Here is a 16,118-nt window from a genome sequence, read left to right as displayed (position 1 = left end):
TTAACACCCCACATGTAATGGCACTCCAGTTTATCTCCAGTGAGCTCATTCAATCTTCACATTAACCCTGTGAGACAGATAAGAAAAAAAGAAGGAATGAAACCAGCAATAATTGAGCATTACTTTGCACCTGGAATGGAGCCAGGAACTTGCACAATGGTCATTTCATTTATACATCATCCTCAGGAGAGAGTTATTTTTATTCCTATTTTACAGATGTGGTTAAGAGATTTGGTGACTGGTAAGCTTCCTGAGATCACAAGTCACTCGTATGTAAGCCTCTTTTTGTCTTCCATCCTCTCTCCTCTGTGTTCCCAAAGCCTCTTTGGTGTGGCTTGGTTTCATTTAAGTCATATTTTAGGTTTACTTTTTTCTAGAGCCTTTTTGGCTTTGATAAAAACAAGTTGTAGGTTCTTCCTTTTGGTTATTATTTGTCCTTAAGCATGAACCTACGGACCATAGCAATAAGACACAGTTTAATCAACTGCAGACAATAAATGAACTGCTTAAGGTTTTAACTAATTGGAAGAAAGTTACCCCATCATTTCAGGGCACTGTAGTTTGCAGAAATGAGATTGTCTTCAACATTTGGTTTGGCATATTGACAATGAGCACTGAGGGTTTTATCTGAGAAGAACATTGAAGGTTCTTCATCCTGTGAAGGAAAGATTTAAATTCTTTCAAGGCAGCATCTGAATTTGTTTTCTGAAAAGTGAGGGTTGATTGGGGGGAAGCAGATCTGTCCCTAGCAAAAGTGCACACAACTTAAAAAATAAAACATCTAATTCAGCCAAGTTTTCTCTTTGGCAGAGTTTAAGACGTATCCTCATCTTATAATCAGTCCAGTCCTGGGAGAACTTCTCAAAGTTAAAAAAAAAAAAAAAAAAGTCCCCAAATTATCTAAATAGTGAAGCTTGAAAAGCAGCCAAGGGGAATTGTATCTTTCCTATTACTACCATATGTGCTTCCCTGCATACGCCATTTCACAAAGAGCTGAGTATCATACACTGTCTCCCCACCAGGATCACAGCCCCACATCATCCCATCGGCATGACGGCATTCTAGAGCAGAAAGCCGCAAGCTTGTGGTTTTCCTTGCGTAGGGTTCCCGTCCTCACTCACTGCCTGCTTCATTCTCTCGCAGCTCATGTGCTTTGAATTTAAGTTTTTCCCATGTAGGCTACATGCCTTATGTTTACACATAGTGAAGGGATTTATTTTTTATCTGAATAATCTCGCTTTAGTGCTTTCAGGATACATGCAAACAACTAAAATGACTTACCACCCAAAGACCATTTTTAAGAAAGTGTTCAAGTACAAGCATATCTGGAAGAACCTTGTATGGGGGAGCCAAAGCTGGCTACTTGGTATGCAGAAAGATTTGAGTTGGGTTTGCAAAATTCAGGAGGCATGGCCTTGCCTTGGTGCAACATTCCTTGTGACTTGTCGTTTGGGTCGTGATTGCTATGATTGTGGATTCTTTGTATAATCAAAAAAGAGAAAGAAGAAAAAGAAAAGAAAATACTGTCTGACTTTAGTTCCAGAAACATCTGGGTTAAAAATGTCAGTCTTGTCTTGTATTTGCTGTCTGGTCTTGGGTATGCCATTTAACATCTCTGAGTTTCATTTGCCTTATCTGTAAAACAGGAGTGATAATCTCTCCCTTACAGATTTTATAGGGAATAAATAATATCTATATAACCATGATATACATAGCATATTTCTTTCCTTCCTTTGCAATTCCGCCCTACACAGATGCCTTATTGTTCCTCTGGGTATAACTGGGTGGTTTTTCCCCTCCCTCCCACTTTATAATCAAGTTAGATCATTCCCTCCTCATTCTTTTTCCTTGGAGACATACTTTCAGCTATGATTTCTGGAGAGGATATGCTATAGGTTAAATCCTAAGAGGGTCCCAATACTGAATGTTATATAATAGTCCATTGTTAAATATTAAAACTAAGATTTATATAGCACTTTAGCATTTTAGAAACACTTTCAAATCTATCATCCTGTTTAATTTTTAAAATTATTTTGTGAACTAGTTATTAGTATCTGTTGTTACCCCATTTTCTAGATGAGGAAATTGGGGCTTTGAAATGTTCAGGGACTTGGCCAGTCACACAGCTCGAGACATTGGACTAAGGATGGCTTACCTCAGAGCACCTAACAGTAACCAATGGTACTTTTCAGGAACTGACCCTGCCTCTCCCTGCTGTATCCCCTACTGCTTGCTGCAACGGTCTCCTGCTTCTCTTGTATTTTCGGGATTTCCTAGGGGCTCTTTCATAGGTCCTCAGAAATACATCTTCATAGCTACTGTTTGCCATTTTTCTTCTCTCTAGATTTGGTTTATTTTGGTCAGGTCTGTGGCCTGAAAAGAAGAATTGTGATGGTGCCTTTCTGTTGCCATGGCTACTGGTGCCTGCCATCAAGGGAGCTAATATTGAGTGCCTGGCCTTGCTGGGCTCCCAAAGTTACCAGTGTTTCTGCTCACCACTGACACTGCCTACTTGTAGTGACCTTGCTGTCTGGTACCTCTCTAGTAAGACTACCCGAGTAGGAAGAAACCCTCTCCCTGTCTTGTGTCAAACTTCATTCCTCAAGCCCCAAAGGAGTACTACCTTGCCCCTACCCCAGTGATTTACAAACATTAGTGAAAACTGTACTTTTAGTTTTACTATAATCCTCTTGAAAGTCCTAGCAAGGCCTTATTCTAGATATGGTTCTCCAGAGACATAGAACCAATAGAATGGATGGATGGATGGATGGATGGATGGATGGATGGATGGATGGATGGATGGACAGACAGATGGACAGACAAGCACACCAACAGACAGACAAGTTTATTATGAGAGATTGGCTAAGTTTCAGGATCTGCCATCTGTAAACCAGAGGCCCAAGAAAGCCAGTGGTGTAGCTCCAGTCCAAATTGAAGGGCCTGAGAACCAGGAGAGCCAACAATGTAAGCCCCAGTCCAAGTCAAAATGCCCGAGAACCAGGAGCCCAGATGTCTGCGGGCAGGAGAGGAATGTTCCAACTCCAGCAAAGAGAGTGACTCCGCCCTCCCTACACCATTTTGTTCTATTAGGGCTCTCAGCGGATTGAATGTGGCCCACCTGCATCCCATGTGAGGTTGTTCTTTATTCAATCTCTGGATTCACATACTAATCTTTTTAGATACCCTCACAGACACATCCAGAAATAAAGTTTTACCAGCTAGCTGGGCATCCCTTAACCCACTCAAGCTGATGCATAAAATCTAACCATCATAGGCATTATTGCAGAAAAGGTAAATTCAAGGGACAGAAACATGCCAACTTTGGAATCATCTTTTGACTCCAACATTTGTTCATTAACTGATGTGCCTGATGGACTATTTCTTATCTTTCAATAGTCCCCCCCCCCCTTCTGAATTTCCTTAGTTCTTCAAGCAAATAAGCTATCTTCTTGTGGTCTCTTCTTGTTTTCAACCATACCTGTTTCTTTGGGTGACCATAGCTTAGGCCATGCAGGGACCCCTTAGTGGTACTTTGACTTTTGGATTTCAAAGATCAGTAACAGTTCAGAAGTTATTAGCAGAAATAACATTGAATCGCTAGCTGTGAGGAAAATAACAAAACAGAACAAAACCAAAACAGTAGCTATTTACTAAAACCGGACCTTTGCCAGCTCTTTAATAATAGAAAGATAATTTTAATACCACGAAAGTAGGAAAGGTATAATATCCAAATAAAGAATAGGCATGCTATTGAATAAATAGCTTTATCAAAAATTCATATATCATTCTCCTCTTTTGCTGTAGACTGTAAAATATTTGTCACATACTAGCATTTTGGAACCATTATATTGCTTCATTTGCTGTTCACAACAGTACTGTGAAGTAAATGTTAATGTTACCCTCATTTTACAGTTGTAGAAATTCAGGACCAGAGAAGTTGTATATCTTGCCAAAAGTCATGGAGACAATAAGGAGAGTAGCTAGGACTTAAATACAAGCTCTCCACTGTTAAACATGTCTTTGCTTGGTTGACTAGCTGAAGGTGATGGAGATACTCAACTGGAATTAAGTCTGTTCATTTATTTAGAATGTTTTGAGTATTTAAAATAAGATTCTTTAAAATGGATAATTGTTTATAATTTCCCCCAGCATGTTATTTTGACCAAGCAATATTTATTAATAAATATGCATCCATATCTATAAAATTTGTCACTCTGAATTATGGACATTATAATTTGTGTGCAAATTCCTTCATCTCCATAGTCCTTGAAGAATCTACTATAGAAAAAATGGTATCGTTATTATAACTTTAATATTGCAAAGGTCCAGCTCTTTGTGCTCATAAAAAGATGGACAATCATGAAATCTTTTTAGATTTCATTTGGCTTACCTTTCCCTTTTCTAGTTCATTCTCCATACATTTTTCTCTTCTCTGGACTTTTTCTTCTTTGAGATTGTGACAGTTTGGTCATTGAAAACATTTCCAGGTCATAAGTTCTTGATTAATCCATAAGTTCTTGATTAATCAGCCTCAAGATTTCCTCATGTTAGGATAGCTCCTTTTGTCCAGATGAACATGTACAATATGGTTTATTTTTAGTAAGGGTGGGCCGGAGGGATAGAGAAAACCATGAGGTGGACTTGGGGCATTCATAGATTTAACATTTGATATTCTACTTTTTATGAATGAATCTAGAGGCCATTGCTCTGTATTTACTTGTAATTTTGTCAGGGCATCAATTTCAATCAAGTGTGTGAACTGTAAGGACTGCCCAGAACTTTATATTAATATGGCTCTTATATACATTTTTCAAAGTTCTTATAAGAAATCAGTGATGTGGATCTTAAAATACCCATTTTGTAGATGAAGAAAATTTGGCAAAGTATATGAGATAGGCTTATGAGGTGGGGGTATTCAGAGGTCGCTCCCATCCTTCTCAAATATAAAGGCTATGTGAAATATTTGAGTCCATTTCTACTAAAATTATGTTGAAAGACCTCCTTTCACGCCACCCTGTTTCTGGAATTATATGCATTAGCTTCTGGGGATTTCATTATTCTTTTGAAGCTGAGTCCTTTAAAAAACATTTTCTTTTGGTTGTTCACATATTTGTTTTTAATTGGGGAAAGTAAAGAGAATTTGGAATCTAGAGACTTGGGCGAGTGGAATATGAATTATGAGTTCTTTGTTTTCAGAGGAAATTGTTTTAGCTTCCCATTTTCATTAGGACCTATAGTGATCATGATACAAATGTGCTGCTGTTCTGTTCACCAGTTCCTTTTTTCCTGAGACAAATCTTTGCTGAGGAAAGACATTTCCTCGAAGCCCTTTGATTTTTCAGGTGGAAGGACATCTAATTTTCTTTTAAATTGGGTTCATAGAAGACCACTTCCCTTTTTCTCCTATCCTTTTCCAAGAAGCTTTTCATGATTATAGAAAAGTTTATGAAGATATTGGTATCTGGTTTTCTGTTCTGGAGAAATCTTTCTTGGGACCCTGTGGGATGAAAGATGGAATGAGGGTAGGAGTGAGAGGGGCCAAGAGAATGGGATTATGTTTTTCAGAGCATCAACTAGAATATAGTAAAATGTTAGGAGAGAATTTTTTAGGGTTTAATAAAGTTTAGTAATTTCTCAAAAGAAGTTGTCTGGGATAAGTGGATAGATTCCTTTGTGACAGATTGAAAAAATTCTGATAGGATTTCATTCCATCCTTTCAATTAATAATTTCCTGTTTACTCATGAGGAGGCTTGGGACACCAGCTGTTTGGAGGAGCTTAAAAGATGTGAAAACACAGATTCTCTGAAACCTGAGAGGTTGAATGTCATAGATCCATTCATTCATTCAGTCAGTCAGTCATTCAATAAATATTTACTGGGTATGACTGTTCCAGGCATGACTCTAGGGGCTGAAAATAAAATGCAAGGCAGTAAATATATGGGTCCTACTCCCATGGAACTTACTTTCTGGAAAGAGGCAGAAAATAAACATAAAAGATAATGAATATTTTTTTGAAGGCTCTGAAAGACAAGAGGAAAGAGAACAAAGAAGAGAGACAGAATCTGGGTTTCTGCTCAACCTGACCTCTTTGTCTTACTGAACCTACCACTCACCATCTAAAACCCACTCTGCAAAGAGGGTTCCCATATACCAATTCAGGTCCCATAAACATTTCTGGACCACTCCCTGCCTTCCTGCCTTTTTCCTTGCCTCCTTTTCATTCATTTGTGTATTCATTCATTTATCACACACTTCTTGAACATTGAGTCACTTCCAGACTTTGTGCTAAGCACTGGTAACAAGATATTGAAAGGCAGGTATAGTTCTAGCCTCATGGTAGCCATAAGCTGGTGGGATGTGAAGACAAGTTACCAATTAAAATGCAGTGGTTATGGGCTCTGGTAGAGACAATACTGGTCAATGGAAGACAGATAACTCTGACTAGGGGTGAGGAACCATGGTAGAGGTCTCAAGATGAAGGGAAAACAGGGTACGAAGAGTAGTTCATGCAGAAAGAACAGCATATACAAAAGGGAAAGAAAAAGCAGGTTTTTTTTTCAGTGAACTGAGTAAAGAGTGATTGAGTTAAGATATAAAGGGACAAAAAATTGCAGAGGGAGGCATGGACAAGGTAAGGCAGGACTTTGAAGGTTATGGTAATTAGTTTTCATTTACTCCACACCTGCTATCTAGCGTCTTTCCTTGGTTTGACCCTCATGCCCTTCTTGTTTAATTTTTTTTTCTGAGAATCAAGCTGCTGGCTTGATTATACCTCAGTCCCTGGAACCCAACTCTATTATCCACTCACTTTCTCAGTATTCTTAAGTAGTCTGACCTGGGGAAAAGGATTGGATAATAAGGGTGTAGACTAATGTAAACTTTTAAAATACCCATGGTCTTACAATGTGGCCTTGACTGTTTTCATGCAATAAATGTACCAAGCATCAAAAACGATGAAATGTTGGTCTTACCTGAACTAGAGTAATAGGGTGTTTGAGTACAGTTCTGGATATGACAGGACTTTCAGAGATAGGTGGCCAGGAAGCTTGTGCTCACTGGGATTTGTTGTATTTCTGTCTCTTGCTTTCTGAAGATAAAGCACCTTGAGAAAACTGAGACAGCTCAAAGGATAAATGTTGGTGAATTTTGCTTCCTTAATCCCCTTAAATTCCCACACTTGTGGAGGGGATTCATTCATACAAGGGGTTTCATTTAGGTCTATAATCATCTATCTGAAACACTTGGAATCAATATACTTCATATGTCAAATGTTTATGATTTGGGGAAAGAAAATGGAGCATATATTTTATATTTTTGGACACCCCCAGGTGGTCTGGAGTGGCATCCTGTAGTCATCTGTGGCAAAACATATGCATGTCCACACAAAGTTAAATGAATATTTTTAAAAGTTTCTAGAGAGTTCAGGTCAGGTTTTGCTCCCAAATGAGTTCAGTTCACAACAGGTTTTGCTGCTAGATGACTTATATAGAGATTTATATTTCAGAGCTCTTGGATTTCAAAATTGCAGAATATGAAATGTGGATCTGTGTATGTGGATCTGTAGTACATCAATTTGTTAGGCACAATGGAAAAAATTATTCATCATAAAAATGGGGAAACTCTAGAAGATTCTTAACCAGGCGTGCAGTTCTGGTTGGAGACCTACTAAATCAGATCATCTAGGAATGAACTGGGAAAAGATACTTTTAACGAGCTCCTTAGGTGACTGATTACACAAAAATTTTAGAACGTGTTCTCTAGAAGAAATTTCCAAGAGAGATTGTGAAAATCTTCTCTATATATTTAAGAAAATCTTGATTTTCTTTAGATCTCTGAACTGATAAATGTATCAACTTTTCATCAACCAGACTCCTGCTGGAACTAAGATCAGGATACAGGTAGTTTAGCTTTTTGGACTTCCCTGTCTCTCTACAGATAACCTGCTGAAATATCCATGAGTGATACACATGTGAGTGTGCTTGGACTTGACTGCAGTTCTACCACATGCTCCTCAATCACTTAAATGCTTTGACACGGCTTCTCCTGTATGCCCAGCCCTCTGTTAGACGCTGTAGAAAGAATGGTTGATTTCTGTTCTCAAGGAGTTACTGTCATCATAAAGAGAGAACACCTGCATGCGTTATGTTAATTAATGCCAGTGCTTTTTAATTTGGTACAGTTCAACTCCCTACTGTTACCACATTAGAACTGCATTGACACACGTTCTTTTAAAACTTTTAATTAACATTTACTTTTTGACTTTTGGGGAAATAATAAACTCATGTGGCAAAAATACTAGAGAGAGGGGGAACCTCTTAAGAAAAGAATATGGGAGAGAGATCTTGCAATGAATCAAGGTATGAATATGATTACCCTATTTTTTAATAAACAAGGGATTAATTGAGAGTGGAGTGAAAGAACAAGGACTTTGATATCAAACCAGCCCTGACTTTGAATCTTAGTTCTGCTCTAATCAGCATATTAACTAAGTCTCTGCATCTCAGTTTGCCCATACATAATATGGCGACAATAACATGTACTTTACTGGGTTGTTGTGTCGATTAAGTTTGCTTCTCTCTATGGAATCACCTGCAACAGTGAACGTTGGTTTTCTAATTCTCTCTGCTGAACGGCACTTGCATTGTTTGTGTTTCTGCATTTGTTGTACTGTCCTCTGCCGTTTATCTGTTGTTTCTTGGCCTCTCACACTGGATTGTGAGCTCTTGGAGAACACCAGCTTCATCTTTCTAATTCTTTTATCCCTTGTGTCTGGTATGTGGTGAGCACTCAGCAAAGTTTTATTGAGAAGGGAAAGAGTAGCATGGATTACAGATTTTGCGAAAGAAGTGGGTTGTGAGCTGTGGTATCCTGGCAAGTGTTTTACAACAAGGTTGCCAATAAAAATGTATGTGTACATGTAGTATTTATTATAAATTTTATGGATATAAAAGATGTGTAGCACAAATTTACAAATTATAATAAAATATAAAATACCCTTATTGTCAATTCCATACAGCCAATTGATTCTCTCAGAATGCTTCTGTAACTTTAGATCAGGGGTTGGCGAACTGAGGCTTGTGATTCAAATTCGATTCACCATCTACTCTTCTAAATAAAAATCTTACAGATGCGTAGCCACACCCAGTGCCTGCTATTGTGCTACAATGACAAAACAGAGCAGTTCTAACAGAGACCATATAGCCCACAAAGCCAAAATATTTACATTCTGGCCTTTTAAAGGAAAGAGAATCTCTATTTGTTTTCCTCCTTCTCTTCTTCTCCCTTCTTTTATAACCTTTAAAAAATGTTAAAACTGCTTTTAATTTGTGAGCATTACAAATATCAGCTAAGGGCTGGTTTTGTCCATTGAGTCACAGATCACTGATCTAGACAATCAACAGAACAATAAATCCAGACCTGATTTTGTAGTATTTGCCACTTTCTGTGCTGTAATGACTTGTACCATGGCTGATTTCAAACTATCAGCGTGCTGTCACTGAACATGAAATAGATGCACAGTAGCATACTCCTATATGGCATTTCAACTGTATAGAACCAGTAGATGTAAATAACTACAAGGGCATATATAATGATGGAAAAGGGCATAGTAATGTAGTAAGATAATTAAGAAATGATAAGTTTCTAATAGTTACCTTTGTTTTTAATACTTATTTAATTATAAATTTACATAATTTAAATTTTTAATAATAGCAGTGATTAGCAACTGCCTTGCAAAATCCCTGAATATTTAATTGTCAGCCGTTGCAAGCTAAGGAAAGGTGGCTCCATCACATTCCTGGGCCTTTGAGTTAGTTGCTATTGAAGGATTGGGTCTTGATAAGTGTAGGAGAAGAGAAGCAGGCATTTTGGCTTCCATCTCATTTCTTTGTCCCACAGCTTTCATCTCGTTAAAATCATAGTGATACTAACGCAGAATCTGATCCAAGTAGGACTTCCTCCCTGCAAAGGTCTAACAGTGAACTTGCAGAGGTAGGGATAGGGGTGGAACCCAGTGAAGGAGCCGCATAGTGGTTCAAGTTGCTAAAACAGTGCTTTTTATCATTGCTCACCCTAGTCCTGCCAACGTTAGTGATCATCCTTATGACTGTATTCCTATGAATAGGCTTCACTCGATTGTGTAAATAGAGCTTTGGGGGGAAGGAGATGAATTTTTGGAGTTGTTTGACCTAATTTATTGTTGGATACATATTACTAACTGGACATTTGGCTTCTGTACTTGAAAGGCTTATCCTCTTCTCTAATGGCAATGTGATGCCCTATTATTTGCAATATTATACTTTTAGGGAAGAGCAGGGAAGACTCAAAGCCAGCTGATGTAGTCATTATCATGAACCAACAACAGGGCAAAACACCATCATACCGTGTTTCTCATGTTGAGCTTGTTAATGGGTGTAATTTTGTTAGTCTTGCAGGAAGGATTCTTTAGGTCATTCACACTGTGAGAAGCGAGAAGGAAAAGCTAATGTAACAAGGTTGTCACCTTCTTGATAGCATATTCAAAGCTTGCTAGCTGAAGAAATTAGAATAAAAGGGAGGGGTCAGTGCTGAAAACTTTCTCCTCTTTTCCCTATTTTACTTTTCTTCACTCAAGAGGGACTTCTGGAAATAAAATATGTCTACAGAATGATGGTGAAAGAAAGGAAAAGAGAGAAAGGCTCCATTTCTTTTTTTGAAAGCTGTACATGAAGGATCTGTGGCTTGTGTGGAGTGGGTGAGGTGCTCTGTAGCTCTCAGTGACATTACTGAGGGGAATCTGGGGCCAGAGGTGTGCAGGTGGGGCTGTCAATCAGGGACAGCATCAAGGGCTCTTACAAAAACAAAAGGTAGGAAAATGGATGTTTAATCAATACAGTTGCTTTCTGCTTAACCTTTTGTGTTTTAACCAACATTCACTGGAGCCCAGCAACAGAGTCCAATATTTAACACATAAAAGGTACTCAAACAGGTGAAGCCTTGGAGAGCAACTAGAAAGTGAAGATGGAACTGAGGGTTAAGAATGGAAAGGATAAGACTTGGAGGATCGGGAGGTCAAATGGATATTTAAAGGCTGGAATCTATTAAGAACAAGCTGGGGACCACAGAGGGACAGATGGGAGAGGCCATTGTTAGATTGCATGGATGTTGGGCAGCTGGTAATCCTGAGCTATATTCAGTTTACCTTTCCTTATGCCTGGAAGGTAATCAGAGCAAATCAAGCTTTGACTGAAAAAGAGGAAGAAGTAACCGTGGGAGTCTCAACTTATCATTTACTCTACTGTTGCTTCTGATGGCACCTGGCCAGCTCTCTATATCCCCTCTGCCTTAGGGCTCATAATTCTCAGTGGTGCAGGGGGCAACATCAAGCGAGTGTCATAGAAAACAGACAAGAGCCTTTGGCTCTTTGGCAATATTCAAGTTAGGCCATTCAGACTCTGGACTATTAAAATAGCCTCCAAACTATCAGCTTGCTTCCCCATTGAGGCCCAAACTCCACACTGTCACCAGAGTAATGTTTTAAAAAATTTTAATATTAATTTTGAAAATATGAAAGTTATAGAAAAATTAATAACTATCCATTTCTCACCCACCACATTTTTATTTCCTTCTTTCTTTTATCTTTCTCCCCCTCCCTTCCTTCCTTTCTTCCTTCACCATTCATTGAGTACTTATTATGTGGCAGGAACTATTTTAAGAGATACAAAGATGAATATAACTGACCTCGTGTCTCAGTCTGGAAGGAAAGACATGTAGGCATATGAAGTATTTTGTCTCAGCATATGCACATACATTAGTTTTATTTTATTTTTGTAATTATTTTGATTAAGAAACATATGCAAACAGTATAAAATTCAAAATACTATAAAAAGGCAGAGTTAAAGGTAAGTCTGTGTCTGATCCCTGTCCTTTAGTCACACAATTTCCCATCCCAGAGACAAAAACGGGTACCAGTTTCCTATTTTTCTTTCCTTTCTCTCACCCTCACTCAATAGATACACATATATTTATAAGTATGTATTGTACACATACACATGTACCTATGTATAATGGACAAGTAGCATACTATATGTTTCATTTTACATCTTGCATATTCTACTTAGTACATCTTGGAGATTATCAACACCTAATGAGTAGCTTACTAATTGGCTGCATAATATTCAATTGTATAGATGTTAAAAATACATATAAAATATAGGTGTTTCATACATATAAACATATCAACCATATATAAATATCATAAACACATGTTTTTAAATCTACACTTGACTATTTAGGCCCTCTGGTGGAAAGCGTTGATTGTACTCCTCAATTCATGGAACATCATCAACGATGATCCTCGCAAGGTTTTCTCTTACTTTCAACTCATACTGTGTTTTTATACTGTTGTTTGTGTATAGTTTGTAGCTTGTAAATAATGTTTAGTATTCCATAATATACATTCAATATATTTTACTCATCTTTTTTTTGAGGCGATGGACAGTTAGATCGCCTCCAACTCACCACTTTTATAAATAACTCAGTGAAATATCCTTGAATGTATTCCCTTATCTACTTGTGTAAATTTTTTATGAGATATCAACCCAGAAGTAGAATGGCTGGGCCAAAGGATATATGTACATCTAATCGAAATACTGCCAGATCGTACATGAGAATGGTTGTATTCGTCAACATTCCCACCACCATCGTAGGAGGTGTCCTGTATTGCTACATCCTTTCTATTGCTTGGTACTAGCCAGCTTTCTAAATTTTTTTTGTCATTTTATTGATTATCTTTTTAAATTAAGACTTTAATTTTTAGAACAGTTTAAGGTTCACACCAAAAATAAAGTGAAGGCACAGAGATTCCCCATATTTCTCCCTGCCCCCACACAAATATAGTCTCCCGTATTATCAATATCCCCCATTAGACTGGTACATTAGTTCCAGTTGATGAACCTGCACTGACACATTATAACCATCCTCAGTCTATAGTTTATGTTAAGGTTAATTTTGGGTGTTAGACATTCAATTGGTTTGGACTAATGTATAATGACATAATCTTGCATGAGTTTGGTACATTATCTCTTTCAAGAAATAGGTCCATTTCATCTAGGTTGTCAAATTTATGGGCCTAGAGTTGTTTCTGGTATTCCTTTATTATCCTCTTAATGCCCATGGCATCTGTAATGATGTCCCCTCTTTCATATTCCTCATTGTTGTTGAAATATGCATTTCTGTAAATACAGATGAGTTTGAGCATATTTTCATATGCTTGCTAACCTGTTGGAATTCCTCTTCTGCATATCACCAGTTCATATCTTTGTTTCATTTCCTGGCTAGATTTCCTGCCCTTTCATTGTTGATTTTAAGAATTCTTTGTATATCCTATAATTTTACGTAATAGTTTCCTGTTTTTAGACAATGAAAGTATTTTCTTTTTTCTTCTGTCATATGTCTGTTTACATGATTAAGGATGTCCATAATTTTTGTGTAATAAAAATATTTTTTTCTACCTTATTGATAAGCTTTCAGAATTTTGTTTTAGATGTTTATACCCACCCTGGGTGTACAAATATCCTTCCATATTATTTTGTATCAACATCATGCCTCATCAGTATACCTTTCTCATCTATATCGTTAGTCTATCTGCACTTACTATTGTATATGGTGTGAAGTAGGGGTCTAGATTTTAGTTATTCTTTATGTACTAGGCTAATTACTTCTAATACCATCTATATAAAGAATCAGGCTTTTCTATATTGCTGTGTAGTTTTACCTTTATTATATATCAGGTTACCTTAAATTCATGGAGCTGTTTCAGAACTGTCTACTATCCTCCGTTGGTTTATTTATTCTTGTCGTGTATTGATTTTATCATCATGGTTTTGTATAAATCTTGATATCTGGAAAGCAAGCCTCTATTCTCTACTCAACTTTTTCAAATGTGACTTAATTAAATATAGCCATTTTTCTTCCATATAAATTTTAAAATATATTGAGTCCCTTAAAGACCTAACTGAAATATAGTTTGAGATTAAATTTTAGGTTAATTTTGTTTAATTTGATACTTTTATGATATAAAGAATTACTATCTAAGATCATGAGTTTTCTCCTCCTTTATGCCCCTCAAAATACAAATTGAAAATACCTCATAGAAGCCTTTGTATACTTGTTAATTCTTAGATAATTATGATTTTCCTTGTTATTTTGAATGGTTTCTTATATTTGATAATATTTTCTGTTTAGCAAGTCCCGGGGAAGAAAAGTACTATTTATATTTAATATGTTTACTTTGTATTTAGTAACCTCATTGAACTTATAATTATTCTGATAGCTTGATGATTCCATTCTTTTCTTTTTTTTTTTACTTCTATTTAGAAGATCACAGTATTTTCAAGTATTGATTATTTCTTTCCTTATAGACCTCACATCTGTTATTTCTTTTTTCACTGCAGTGGCTATGATCTAGTAAATGGTAAATGGTAAAAAGTCTTCATCTTGTTTATGTTCTTAAATTTTCTCTAATAAGAAAAATATATATGGTGAGTTTTTTCAGATATAATATTTTTCATATTAATGAAGTTCCCTTCAGTCCCTAGTTTGCTAAGAGTTTTTGTCTTAAATAAATGATGAACTTTATGTTTTTTGCTGTACCTAGGATTTTTCTAATTTCTCAAGGAAATGCATGGCATTTTCTTGGAAATATTTTTTGTTATCGAACCATCTTTGCATTCTTGGAATAAAGCTTACCTGATCATGATGTATTTTGTTTTATATACACTATTAGATATTGTTAGCTAATAGTTTTGCTTCTGTGGAATTAATTTGGCCTCTAATTTTCTTCAGGAGAAGAAAATTAGAGGCCAAATTAATCGGCATAGTTCTTAAGAATGCGGACTTGGACCTAGGCTATTACGATTTCGATGTCAAATTAGCTGCTTACTAGCCATATGATCTGAGGAAGCAGTAATACTTTCTGGCTTCATTTTTACCATCTATAAAATGGGATTAATATTTATGATACTTAACTGATAACTCATATTGAGGAATAAATGAGTTAAAATATGGAAAACACTTAGAATACCAGGCACATAGTAAGCTCTATCAAAATGCTAACTGTGATTATGGCACCAAATTAATTTTGTTTGAGAATCAACTTGACACTAGTCTTGTAAAATAATCTAGACAGTTTCCTCAGTTTTTCTGTTTTCTAGGACAATTTGTGTAAGACAGGAATTATCTGTTTCTTGAAAGTTTGGTGGAAATGACCAATAAAGCTTTGTGAGCCTGGAGTTTTTGTTGTTGTTGTTGTTGTTGTTATTTGTTTGTTTGTTTACCCCTACTGGAGAGGTCTTTAAGTTCCTCGTTATTTTAACTTCTTTATGCTTAATAGTCTAGTCAAGTATTCTATTTCTTTTTGTACCAGTTTTGGCATTTTATCACTTTTATTTTTTTCCTAGAGTGTACTTATTTTGTCTAGATATCAAATTACTTAATAGATAGTTATTTGTAATATTATTTTGTAGATTTAAGAATTTTTTTATCTGTAGTTATTCTTTTAAAGTCAATATTTGATATTTATATCCTCATCTTCTTGCCTTGCTGAGTCTTGCTAAAGGATTAATCTGGTAAATTTTTTTCAAAGAATCAGATTTAGTTTTGTTAAGTATATCTTCCTTCATCCTTCTTTTCTTGTCTATTTTATTGATTTATGTACCTATCTTTTATTTGCTGCCTTTGAGTTTCTTAGAATACATGTTCTGTTGCTTTTCCCCCCAACTTATTGAGTTAAAAGCTTAGCTCATGTTTTTTAAAGTTGTTTTGTTTTTACTGATAGAATATCTCAACCTATATACTTATAAATGCTTTTCCGGCTGTGTGACATAAATATTGGCATATTATATTTTTTTGACTTCATTCTAAATATTTCTTATTTTTACTTCTAATATTCTTTAACCTCAAGAGCTATTTGATACCATATATTTTAGTTTTCAGATATATGGGATTTTTTAATTGAAGGCTTTATTTTATAATTGAAAAAAATTTCATACTTAGAACATTTGGTTTGTTCTTTGGCCACCTGAAATATAAATAATTCCTAATAAACCTAAAATTAAAAAATATAAGGAAAAAAAAGGTT

At 36.1% G+C, this 16,118-nt stretch overlaps 1 long non-coding RNA gene across 1 annotated transcript in view; it reads left to right on the top strand.

Moving 5' to 3' along the window:
• LOC118615047 overlaps positions 1-16,118 on the top strand; it is a 204,969-nt gene that overhangs the window by 129,562 nt on the left and 59,289 nt on the right. The window lies entirely within an intron of this gene.

Source organism: Rousettus aegyptiacus, unplaced genomic scaffold (assembly GCF_014176215.1).
Source record: "Rousettus aegyptiacus isolate mRouAeg1 unplaced genomic scaffold, mRouAeg1.p scaffold_m13_p_3, whole genome shotgun sequence".
NCBI classification, from domain to species: Eukaryota; Metazoa; Chordata; class Mammalia; order Chiroptera; family Pteropodidae; genus Rousettus; species Rousettus aegyptiacus.
Note: the sequence above shows the minus strand (reverse complement) of the source record. Positions and strands in the feature narration are given on the sequence as shown.